This window comes from Pan paniscus, chromosome 17 (genome assembly GCF_029289425.2).
Source record: "Pan paniscus chromosome 17, NHGRI_mPanPan1-v2.0_pri, whole genome shotgun sequence".
Classification (NCBI taxonomy): Eukaryota; Metazoa; Chordata; class Mammalia; order Primates; family Hominidae; genus Pan; species Pan paniscus.
This window is the reverse complement of record NC_073266.2, coordinates 52,006,666-52,019,650: the sequence shown is the minus strand read 5'-3', so window position 1 is coordinate 52,019,650 and position 12,985 is coordinate 52,006,666. Positions and strand designations below refer to the sequence as shown.

The following is a 12,985-nucleotide window of genomic DNA, read 5'->3' as shown; positions in this document are numbered from 1 at the left end:
ATAATTAACTCACACTGGACTTTTGAAACTCACCAAAGGCTGTAAAGAATTGTCTTAATCCAGATACCAGAATAGTTACCATTGATTCATCACAAGGAAGATACATTAACTTAATGTTCTAGATCTTCCTTGTTCATCAAATATGGCTCTGGAATGAGACTACCTGGATTCAAATACTGGTTTTACCATTTACTAACTTTCAGAATTTTTTTAATCCTCTCTATGTCTCAGTTTTGTTAGCTGTAAAATAGGGATAATAATAGCACCACGAAGAATAAAAATGAATGATAATCTGGTATATAACATAACAAAGGATATACTAACTCTTAATTTAGCAAATTATTGTTGTTAATTGCAGGTGGACTAGCTTAACAGAAAAAGAAAATCTCATTTTATTGATGATAATGAAAATAAGGATTAATATATTTTTAAAAGTGAGTTGAAAAACAAGAGAAAATCTTTAGTGAATTAAAATTAAGATTTCTGTATAAAAGTTTGTAGCAAATGCTGAAGTTCCCAGATAAAAATCTTTGCTTCTAAAGCTCTTAGGATGAACAATTAGGATAAGCTACAGTTGGCATATTTTACAGGAGCAAAATTTACCAGTAAAGGGCTGAATGATTTCTGAAACAGCTGAGAAATCCCGCTGATAGAAAGATTCTCCCTGACAGGGGACAAGAGTTCAAGCTGAGTTCTGGCATTTTCTGCAGAGGGCTTTTCCAAAATAGCACTAGGGAACTGTTAAATAAGGCACCATGCCCAGCATTATATAGAAACCTACAACAAAGCACAGCAGCATCATTTGCAGCCACCACATTTGAAAGAGCTGAAATGCAATGGGAACCACTTGACTTGCTTGCTAAATGATCCTCCCCTTAAATTACCATTAACATAGGGGAACATAAGCTTCATGGACTGGTGAGGAAAAGTTGACACAAAATGTCCCATATGTATGAGCCATTTATGTCTGTGGCACCATACAAGGAGAAGGAAAAGCATGATGTCCTGTAATCTGCTTCTGGTGCCAAGGGATTTATAAATCCATTTTGTGAAGTTTACATTACAAATGGATTAAATTCTATTAATTTAATTTAAATGGATTAATTAATTTAAATGGATTAAAGAAAAATAGAAATAAATTATATTTTCTTTAACTAAAAGCATATTAAATTGAAAATGTTATGAGACACCAAGACAATAATTTTTTAAAATGAAGTCCATGAGAATGGTGCAAAGTAGTATGCAAAAAACTTATCAGCCAAATGGAGAATTGTGAAACTCCCGATAAAAGTATAGCTCACTAAATTTGAGGAGAATCCAGTGGTTTCATTGTATTGACATAATTGCAGATCATATCTATAAGCTCTTCTGTGCACAGTGACTCTTGGGTGATGAACAAGTTTGCACATGGGAGTCCTTGGTACACAGCTCAGGGTAGGAGTGTAAACAGACTCTCTGTAGCTCAATTTCCATGTGGTAACAGTTCCTTGTTATTGACCAACTCTGAAATCATGCTATCTTCATCAAATCTCTATTGCTACTATTAGACCAGATGAATTAAAAGAATGTGCTTTATGGATTATTTTCATGACTACGTCATTGTATTTAGATCTTTTAATCACTCTCTGCTTCTTAAAACTATTTGCTTTTTTGTTTTCTGCACCATCCTTTCCTGCTCAATACTTGGACTCTCAGGTAGATCTCTTTCAAATATCAACACTGACACTTGCTATAAGTAACCTTTTAGAATCTCAGTTTCCTCAATTTAAAAATAGGGATAAAAATCATGTCTCCTCATTGAGTTATTGTGAAATTAAAATTGGAATAATAAAAATAACTGTTAATCCTTATACAGGGCTTTCTATGAGTCAGACACTGCCTTAAATGATCCATTAACCATTTTAGGCTTCATGCCAACTCTATAAGTTTGGCACTTTTATAATCCTCAAGCCATAGCAGCACAGCATGCTTAAGTAATTTGGTAATGGCTATAGCTACTAAGTGGTAGAATTATAATCTGAACCCAAGTGCTACGTGTGCTTTAAACCCCTCTACTATAATGCATATAAAATGCATAGCAAAACTACTTGGTAATAATAAGCACTCAATATATGTTAGCTAGTATTATTGTTTAAATCATTTTCATTTGTAACCATTACTTCCTTCTCTGGCCCTGTGACTGACTCGTGTCTCCTAGCCATGCCTATGATGTTGAGGTCCTTCAGACATTTATCCTTTCTTTTCCTAATTCTACACACTCTCCCTGGGTAGTTTCATCTACTCTCTTAACTTCAATAACATTTATATGCTGATGATTTCACAGCTTTATCTTTTACTCTGGCTATTCTTCTGAATTCCAAACACATATATCTACCTTTTTTTTTTTGACAGTTTGGCTTAATAATACCTGAAATTTATCATTTATCTGCTCCACCTTCCAGCTGCATTAACAGAGCTACAATCCAATTAGTCTCCCAAGCTAGCCACTTTGGAGTCAGCCTCTACTCCTCGCTCCTCTCTAAATCCAAGAGGTTATTACATCTTCCCGATTTTATCTCACTCATGTCTCAGGAAACTGACACTCTTTACCTCCTGTGCTACTGTCTCTATCCAGGCTTCCAGGAACCTCTTCGCTCCAAATAAAATGAACTTTCCACTGATCTCTTTGCTACTAGTCTCCCCTTTCAAATCCTTTCCATCACTATTCCCAACTCTTCATTTTCTTATCGCTGACTAACCCTCACAGTAACCCTGTAACATAATGTATGATTATTACAGAGTAAGATGATCATACACTGCATGTGATTAGCAGCTAAGGCTTAGAGTTAGTATCAGTTATTTCATTTATGATTTTATGAATTCAGGAGAATTGGGTTATTCAATATTATGATGTGGCTGGGCAGTGGGCTGCCTGAAGTGGGATAGAGAAGATGAATAGAGAAGTCAGGGAAGCCAAGGCCCTATAAGCTCTCCTTTTCATAAATCACCCGCCCAGACGTGAAGTCACTTAAGATGATGGCAGTTGCTAGGGTTGTGATTAAAAAAAAATGTACTGGCTTCTGAACTCTTCAACAAGTAGGTTTACAGTGGTGATAACTGAGGTAGAGAGAAGTAAAGGTGGACACCATATATCCCAAAAAGAGATATTCATCAAGTGATGGTAGAATACGGCCTGGAAACCACTTTGGGGAAGGAGAAAAATGCCAACGACATCATTTAACCCTACGACACAGAGCATGAGATAGAATAAGCAGCTTTCTCTGGACTGGGCTGCTGGGGAAGCATGGAATCAGAGGCCCAGTAGGCATGTATCAAGCCCAGGAGAGGAGAGATGCTCAGTGAAGAGAGTGACAGTATGGAGGATTGCGGGACCAGCAGTCAGTTCAAAATGGACTAAGTTAGGAGGAAGGTGGTTCAGGACATTGTGTCTGGTGGTAGAAGCCCATGAGAAAATGAAGGACTGGGGAGGCTTATATGCTGGGTTGTAGTTGACCACAGGTAACAGGCATGGGTGGCCTGGAGGACTAAAGAGGTTGCAGGTTTTAAACAGCACTTGTCCTGGAAGCCCAGATGAATGGGCATCTTAGGCTTGCCTGAAAATATCTCACTACGACTTGAATTCACTGGTTTTTCTGATGAAATCCTATCCCAGGAGAACAGATAGCATGTTGAGTGAATTCCTGGGACCACTTCTAGATATCTTCCGAGCTAGGGCTGAAAGTACCATATTCATTAGGAATCTGGACAACAATGGCAATAAAATAAAAAGAAAGTAAGATAAAAGGATAAAAAATAAAACCAGTTTTCCCAAGTCTCAACCTCACTTACTGGCTCTTTGTACACTTACTTATGGAAACTCCGTCAAGGCAGACTAACAGAGAACACTTTGGTAAGTATTGCTGTAGTTGAAAGACCTTTTAAGCCAACTTACAATAAGAAAAATTTTCAAGCACTGGGAAAAACCTGGGTTAATTCTTAATATAAATAATGTAGTAAGCTTTTTTGTGTTTTAATTGAAGCTGAAGTTGAGCTGTAGTGAGGATTGTTCTTTATTAATAAAGAAAATAAAAGAGCTTGTGTAAACATAGCAGAGAATTCTTCTAATTGTTAAAATATTTATATGATGTGCCATTTCATAATTTAATAAAATATTTGATTATTAAACTTATGAAATTATTTATGCTACTAAGAAGAAAGGTTAATGTGGGTACAGTGTTAGATTGAGATAATATCATTTACGGGGAGGAGGTGCTTTGTGAAGTGGGCCCCATTTTCTAGAAAAAATTATTAACATTATTTCAGTTAAGAAACATTGTACTGTGAATAGCATGCATTTTAAATGATTTAAACTATGAGTATGGTAGGTATAAGGTGTGTCAACCAGTTTGAAAATATAAGCTTACAAAGTGTGACAAACAAGTTCAAGTATGAAAAAAAGAATGTACAGAGTTTGTAAGAAATCCAGGCATCCAATAATACTTCACACATACATCTTTCTGCTTTAGCTATATCTTTAGAAACATTGAAACTTGACAATTACAACAAATAAAGTTGTTATGCAGGGAATATGAAATTTTGAAATGCTAGAAGGTTACTAGTTCTCTGATAAGCAATTCTTTGAAAAGGCATCAAGCAAGATTTATCTGGATCAATGAAAAAAACTCAATAAACATAATGCAATTTGAACATTGTGTAAGTACAGGCCAAGGGATATGAGTCTTTCTTCACAAATGGATCCCTAACCTGATGGCTAGCTTTCTTTATAAAATTGCATGTCATGTCTAAAGATCCTTATGGCAAAACAGGATCAAAAGAAATCACTGTGTCACATGAATATGTGAATCCTTTACCAAATCATTTGAAAACCTTTCAGTAGAACTGATTTGGCACACAGCTATTTTATATCTTCTAACTTCTTTTTTTTTATTATACTTTAAGTTTTAGGGTACATGTGCGCATTGTGCAGGTTAGTTACATATGTATACATGTGCCATGCTGGTGCGCTGCACCCACTAACTCGTCATCTAGCATTAGGTATATCTCCCAATGCTATCCCTCCCCCCTCCCCCCCACCCCACCACAGTCCCCAGAGTGTGATATTCCCCTTCCTGTGTCCATGTGATCTCATTGTTCAATTCCCACCTATGAGTGAGAATATGCGGTGTTTGGTTTTTTGTTCTTGCGATAGTTTACTGAGAATGATGATTTCCAATTTCATCCATGTCCCTACAAAGAAAATGGCCATACTGCCCAAGGTAATTTACAGATTCAATGCCATCCCCATAAAGCTACCAATGACTTTCTTCACAGAATTGGAAAAAACTACTTTAAAGTTCATATGGGACCAAAAAAGAGCCCGCATCACCAAGTCAATCCTAAGCCAAAAGAACAAAGATGGAGGCATCACGCTACCTGACTTCAAACTATACTACAAGGCTACAGTAACCAAAACAGCATGGTACTGGTACCAAAACAGAGATATAGATCAATGGAACAGAACAGAGCCCTCAGAAATAACGCCGCATATCTACAACTATCTGATCTTTGACAAACCTGAGAAAAATGAGCAATGGGGAAAGGATTCCCTATTTAATAAATGGTGCTGGGAAAACTGGCTAGCCATATGGAGAAAGCTGAAACTGGATCCCTTCCTTACACCTTATACAAAAATCAATTCAAGATGGATTAAAGATTTAAACGTTAGACCTAAAACCATAAAAACCCTAGAAGAAAACCTAGGCATTACCATTCAGGACATAGGCATGGGCAAGGACTTCATGTCCAAAACACCAAAAGCAATGGCAACAAAAGACAAAATTGACAAATGGGATCTAATTAAACTAAAGAGCTTCTGCACAGCAAAAGAAACTACCATCAGAGTGAACAGGCAACCTACAAAATGGGAGAAAATTTTCGCAACCTACTCATCTGACAAAGGGCTAATATCCAGAATCTACAATGAACTCAAACAAATTTACAAGAAAAAAACAAACAACCCCATCAAAAAGTGGGCGAAGGATATATCTTCTAACTTCTTACTGTATTAAAAATAAGATGAGTTATAGACGTTGGTTAGCAGAGAGGGAATGCATAAGAAGGATTTTAAGTGGTCTTCATGAAAGCTAGAGAAATGAGTTAAATAAGCCTCTGAGTGTTTCACAGCTATTGTAGATAACTTGAGTCTTCTTAAGGATTAGAATACATATTTTAACAAATTTGAGCCAGGCGCAGTGGCTCATGCCTGTAATCCCAGCACTTTGGGAGGCTGAGGCAGAAGTATCACTTGAGGCCAGCAGATGGAGACCAGCCTAGGCAACACAGTGAGATCCCATCTCTACCCCACAACAACAACAACAACAATAAACAAACAAAATTAGCATACAGTCAGACAGAAGGGTGTACCATGGATTTCCTACAAGTAACTAACGTTAGAAGAAATATAAGCAGCACTGGCAAGTCAAAAATTGAATGAAGATTTTTAAAGAAAATCTTTCATATTTTGCCCAGACTTAGCACACATTCAAAAGAGAGGCTGGGCTGTGGGTGGAATTCTCAATAAGCACAGCTGCACTGGCACAGTCATGTGCATCATCCTTCCCTGACTCAGGAACTCAAGGTTGATCACCATGTTCCAAGAGAGGCAAAGGACAAAGAACACTGGACTGAGCATTATAAAGATGATGGGGCCAGAGATCTGAGAATAATTTCATTTGCAGATATTGAAAGGGACTTTTCAGATAGCATGGCCCTCTATGATCTCTAAGGCTTATTGATGTTGGTGGACCTAAACTTAATATCTTGAATGGATATGTGGGCATTGGCTGGGAGGATGCTATGGGAACTGATAGGGCCCTGAGAAGAGTGGACTGGGAAGGAACCATGGGGTCTGGGGAAGAATTTGTCCTTCTTGGCTAAAGGGAGCAGTGGAGACTTCAGTAGAAGAGTAAGGGAAAGTGAACACACTTTACACAAGTACTGCTTGGAATGACGGTTGGTTCCCCAGCTGTCACACATTCTCACACAGATATTCTTGGCTTCAAGGGTAAATTTGTTTGTTTGTTTTGACCAACCAAGTGAACACAAAAAAGATCAAGTCACTTAAATCATCAGCTTTCTTGAAGTGGTAGATACTTTGAATGAATCGATTTTGTTTTTTGACTCTCAGACTCATCTGTAGATACAGACTTTTGCTTAAGCAGAATTTATGGATTTTCTTTTCTTCTAGTGGTGATGACAAATTTATTTTGTTCTATCGTTTTTGTCAGGTTCTTCTAGCTATAAAAACATGCATTGTGAGTCAGTGGGAAGGAGTAAGCCCAGCTGGTAATGTGACTCCAGGAGCATGTGAGTCCACTTGGAGGGGATTTCCATTACTTTGATGCCATTAGCACACACTTTTGATCAGTGAGCTTATCAGCTACAGACAAATGTTTCCACATTAATGGTGAGACACCCTTAAACAATAAATAATATCTGGATATAAACCCTCATCATCTATGTCCACATGTGACAGCCCCAGGCTGCATCTGTGTAGCTTCTTAAGAAGAATGCCAACTGGAGCAGACCCTAAAGCCTTACAAAAATTCAGCCACATTATGGCCTCCTTATCACTAATATCTATTACTGTGTTTTGGGTGGAAATTGAACTGATCTGCCCTGATTTTCCCCTCATAAGGTCATGTAGATTGCTACCTACATTAAATGCTTTGCTGGTTGCTGGCAACCTGTTGGGTCTGCCTCTTCTCAGGTATTAAAGGTGTAATGACCAGTTTGTAACTCTCAAAGATATTTCCCTCTTAAAACAAACAAACAAACAAACAAAAAACAGTCTTACAGAAGGAAATTTCATTTTTTTTTTTTTAACTTCAGGACACTTTCTGAAGGTTCTTAAAATATCTGTGATAGGCCCTTTTTGGACATAAATGTTTCTTTTCATGGAGCATTTCCACTTTGGTTTCTCTGACATTGTTTTAACAAATGTTAATCCATTATCTCTGTTTTTCATCTACTCCTTTATGGTAGAGCAGTCCAACTAAATGATTTCTTCTGAGTCTTACTTATAAGATTTTACAGAATACTTTCACGAGTGTTAGGGTTGTATACACACTCATTAGTTCTTTGTATGTGTCTGATGTAATAATAACATTCATTGTACATCTGTCTAAAGCTTTATAAACTGTTTAGAGGAACTTTATATAAAACATTTCCTGAAAAAAGCAATAATCACAAGCCTAATCTTTCTAGTTGCTTTCATGTGTCACTAGGCTGCTTGACAGTCTACGAGAATTTCCTGTTCCTATCAGATCAAGTCCGGATTCCTTGTCTTGGCATTCACGAAGCACCCCCATCCTACACTTAATGCAACCAATTAGTTCTTCCAAGGTTCCCCAAAGAAGACCTCATGCTTTGGCCAGGTCAGTCTCTGAGGTTCATGGAACAGGATGTAGTCAGTTCTGCCTTCATTCATTGTTTTCATCATTTCAAGTCTTACCTTCTGCTGCTTCTGCAAGTACTTCCAGCACTTCCTCTCCCATATCATGGTCCACCTTCTCCAAGATGTTATTTCATTTCTCACGTTGATACCAACTTCTCCTTCTACTGAACTCTCAGCGCCTCTACATTCTGATCAAAGACTTTTTATTCTTTTGCATACAATTGTGTATTTGATAATATTTTGTGTATATATAAGTGTATAAATGTAGACATATATTTTATGTCTGTCTTATGTTTCCAAGAAGATAAGTTTCCCAAAGGAAAGGGTCATATCATATGTTTGTATTATTGTCCTCTGTGGCACCTAATGCTTCACCTGATGTATATCACTTAAAAGGTGTCCCTGGCCGGGCGCAGTGGCTCACGCCCATAATCCCAGCACTTTGGGAAGCTGAGGCAGGCAGATTATCTGAGACCAGGAGTTCCAGACCAGCCTGGGCAACATCGTGAAACCCCGTCTCTACTAAAAATACAAAAATTAACTGGGTGGGCCAGGCGTGGTGGCTCACACCTGTAATCCCAGCACTTTGGGAGGCCGAGGCAGGTGGACTGCCTGAGGTCAGGAGTTTGAGACCAGTCTGGCCAACATGGTGAAACCACGTCTCTACTATAAATACAAAAAAATTAGCCGGACGTGGTGGTGTAATCCCAGCTACTCAGGAGGCTGAGGCAGGGGAACTGCTTGAACCAGGGTGGTGGAGGTTGCAGTGAGCCGAGATCGTGCCACTGCACTCCAGCCTGGGTGACAGAGTGGGACTCTGTTTCAAAAAAGAAAAAAATTAACTGGCTGTGGTGGCATCTGCCTGTAGTCCCAGCTACTCAGGAGGCTGAGGCAGGAGAATCGCTTGAACCCAGGAGGCAGAGGTTGCAGTGAGCCAAGATCAGTCCACTGCATTCCACTCAAGCCTCGGTGAAAGAGTGAGACTCTGTCTCAAAAAACAAAACAAACGAAAAAAAGTGTCCCCAACGGGAATTAATTACCCTATTCCCTGCAATACTTTCAGCCTTGATGTTGTTTATTCAACTATTAAAGCACTTATCACAGCTGTTTCCCACTGTGTATTGTGAGCTCTGGATGAGTCACAGTCCCATCTAATTCATCTTTTTATCTCTCAAAGCACCTAAGATAGCATTGTTTATAAAAATAATTTAACAGCACTTGCTAATTAAGTTTCTATTAAATTTCAACTTTATTTAACATATCAGCCTTCTCAGTAGCCATCTTTTTGAAGAACAAACATTTCCACAGTTAACATTCATTATACTTGAAATTATATTGGCATTTGGCATGTGAGAAGAAAATGTTTGATGCTTTCCTAATTTGTTTACTCAAAAATAATGTTAAAGTCTAGATTTAAATGTAACTTAGTGAGTTGTGCTGTCAGATTTTTACTTAAGGGGTAGTTGCTATATCAAAAATGCAATAACAGATATTTCAACATAGTAGGTACTTTCTATAGAAATGTTAATATATCAATGTGTTACTCAGTTCTCAGCATAAGATTTTACATTATTGTTAATTTATTTACTTCAGTGTCTTTATGAGACACTGAAGATTTTGAGATTAATTGATCTGCAACTGGCAAAAGTGAATTGAAATTGAATTTTCATTGTATCATTCAAGAAAACTTCATGACACAATCCATCCATAACCGACTACCTTGTATTTTTCTTGCTTTTTTGATGTAAATATGACACTATTTCTTTCTTCAGAGGTGGGCAGAACTTTTCATAGACTTGGACAGTCATGGGAAATCATTTCACTAGGCCTTTGGGTAATTTTAATTAAAAATTCATTTCAAGTCAATCTCTTATGCTTATCAGAAGCATCTGCCATGTTTTCCCCACTTAAGAACTTGAGCTGAAAATATGAGCATTTTCCTGTTATGAAAGCGCCACATCTGTGTAAAGTTAAAATAGCTTCTAAGGACAATTTTCAACACATTTGGATCTTCCAAATTATAGTTTTTAAAATGCAGCTTTCAGAGAACAACACTGATGCCTCATTCAATGGTGTGACTGCATTTCTTGCTATACATGATGCCTTCTCTCTCAGCATGTGTTTAATTCCTTGAACCATTAGCCTACTCTTAGTTTCTTCACTAGGCTTATGGCCAGGACATAGCACACTGCCTGCCACATAACAGTTGCTTCTAAGTACTTATTGATTGAATGAATGAGTGAATGAGTGAGTTTAAGGATATAAAAGCCCTGTCTTCATTTATTTCTTCTATGTGTTCTAACTGTAGTTACTGATTCTAGCCTAGAATGTTCTCTGAATATAAAAATGCCCTTGAGCTCCTGAAACTAATTGGTGAAAACTAAATAGAGAAGCAAAGGTTCCAGAAAGATAAAGTGACTTTGTACAAACAAGAAAAGAAAATTTTTGTACTATACATTTTATTAGAAAAGGTACTTCTATCTGCTAGAAAATTCTATAAAACTCCAACACCAAAAATCTACAGTATGAATGAAGTTTCCCTTGATTTGCTTCTGAGGTTTATTGCAGCCTCTCAGTAACCAAAATAAAAGTCTTCTAAAGTCTGTCTTTTCTTGCTCAAGGCTCAGATATTGCTTCCTGAATCAGATTTTTGTTCCTTTTTTAGGTGAAGCCTGAATTTTTTGGCCCTTGACCCTATACTGGCAAGGTTATCAAGTTATGCAGCTCCAATGTATTCCATGTGAATGGTGCCCTGGGAGATCTGCCCCATGGGGGTCTCATGTGCCTTAACACACAGCATGTTTGTTATCCCAGGGTATTTCTTAGAAGAAAAATATTTCCTATTTTTAAGAGAGTCTGATGTTACCCATCTGTATTAGTCAAGGTTCTTCAGAGAGAACCAATAGGGTATATAAAGATATGGACGTAAACAGATATAGATATATGGGAGAGGATTTATTAAACAAACCGGCATTATTATGGAGGCTAAGTTCCATGACATGCCATCTGTAAGCTGGAGACTTTGGGATGCTGGTAACATGGCTCAGCCCAATCCGAAGGCCTCAGAAACATGGGAGCCGATGGTATAACTCTTGTCTGTGGCCAAAGGCCTGAGAAGACGGGTGGAGAGGGGGACAAGGAATAACATAAGTCTAAAAGCTAGGGAACCTGGAGTTGTTGTCCAAGGACAGGAGAGGAAGAGTGTAACCCAGCTCCAGCAAATACATAACATATTCACCTTGTCTCTGTTTTGGTTCTCTCTGGGCTGCCAGCAGATTGCACGGTACCTGCCTGCATTGAGGGCAGATCTTCCCCACCAAGTCCACTCAGGCTCACATGTTAATCTTCTCTGGAAACACCTTCACAGGCACACCCCAAAATAATGCTTTATCAAGTTTCCATGTATTCCTTAATCCGGTCAAGTTGACACCTCAAATTAACCATCTCACTGTCATACACACCAAACCGTAGCACTTTTTACTAAACCAGTGTGGTCTATGGATAACAATTCAAGTTGTTCTTTTGATGGTAAATCACACTAGTTTAAAACAGGAGTTAGACGTATAGGGGGCTTCTGATCTCTCCACCTCCCTACTTTACTAGGGTTTAACTGACAAATAAACATTGCATATATTTATAGTGTATAATGTGATGTTTTGATATATGTATACATTGTGCTATGATTAAGTCAAGCTAATTAACATCCATTGCCTCACATACTAATGGTTTTGTGATGAGAACATTTAAGATTTACTCTCTTAGCAATTTTCAAGTATACATTATTACTAGCTGTAGTCACCAATAGATCTCCAAAACTTACTCTTCCTAACTGAAATTTTGTATCCTTTGGACAATATCTCCCAATTCCTCCCCTCTGCCCACCCTTTGCAACCACTCTCCTACTCTCTGCTTCTATGAGTTCAACTTTGTCTTTATTATTTGACAAATATAAATTGTATACTATGTACAATGTGTTGTTTTGAAATATGTACACATTGTGGAATAGTTAAATTTGGCTCATTAACATATGCATCACTTCATATACTTATTTTTTATAATGAACACCTAATATCCACTCTCTTAGCAATTTTCAAGAATAAAATACATTGTTTTTAACTATAGTCACTATGTTGTACAATAGAGTTCTTGAACTTATTCCTCCTTTCTAAGTGAAATGTATCCTTTGACTAACATCTCCCCAGTCTATTCCCCAGCCCTTTGTAACCACCATTCTATTCTCAATTTCTATGAATTCAACTTTTTTAGATTCCATATGTAAGTGAGATCAGGCAGTGTTTGCCTTTCTGTGCCTGGCTTATTTCACTTAACATGATGTCCTTCAAGTTCATCCACGTTGTTACATATGACAGAATTTTCTTCTCTTTTAAGCTATATAGTAGAGATTGCAGATATCTACCACATTTATCCATTCATCCATCCATTGACAGACACTTAGGTTGATTCCATATCTTGACTTTTGTGAATAATGAATGCTACAGTGAACGTGGGAGTGGACCAGCTCTATTTATTAAGAAAGCATTACCAGTTCCC

General features: G+C 37.7%; 1 protein-coding gene across 14 annotated transcripts in view; it reads right to left on the bottom strand.

Annotated features, from left to right (window-relative positions):
• The window catches only part of DTNA (dystrobrevin alpha), a 410,756-nt gene that overhangs the window by 267,130 nt on the left and 130,641 nt on the right, over positions 1-12,985 (bottom strand). The gene's annotated exons all lie outside the window — the stretch shown is intronic.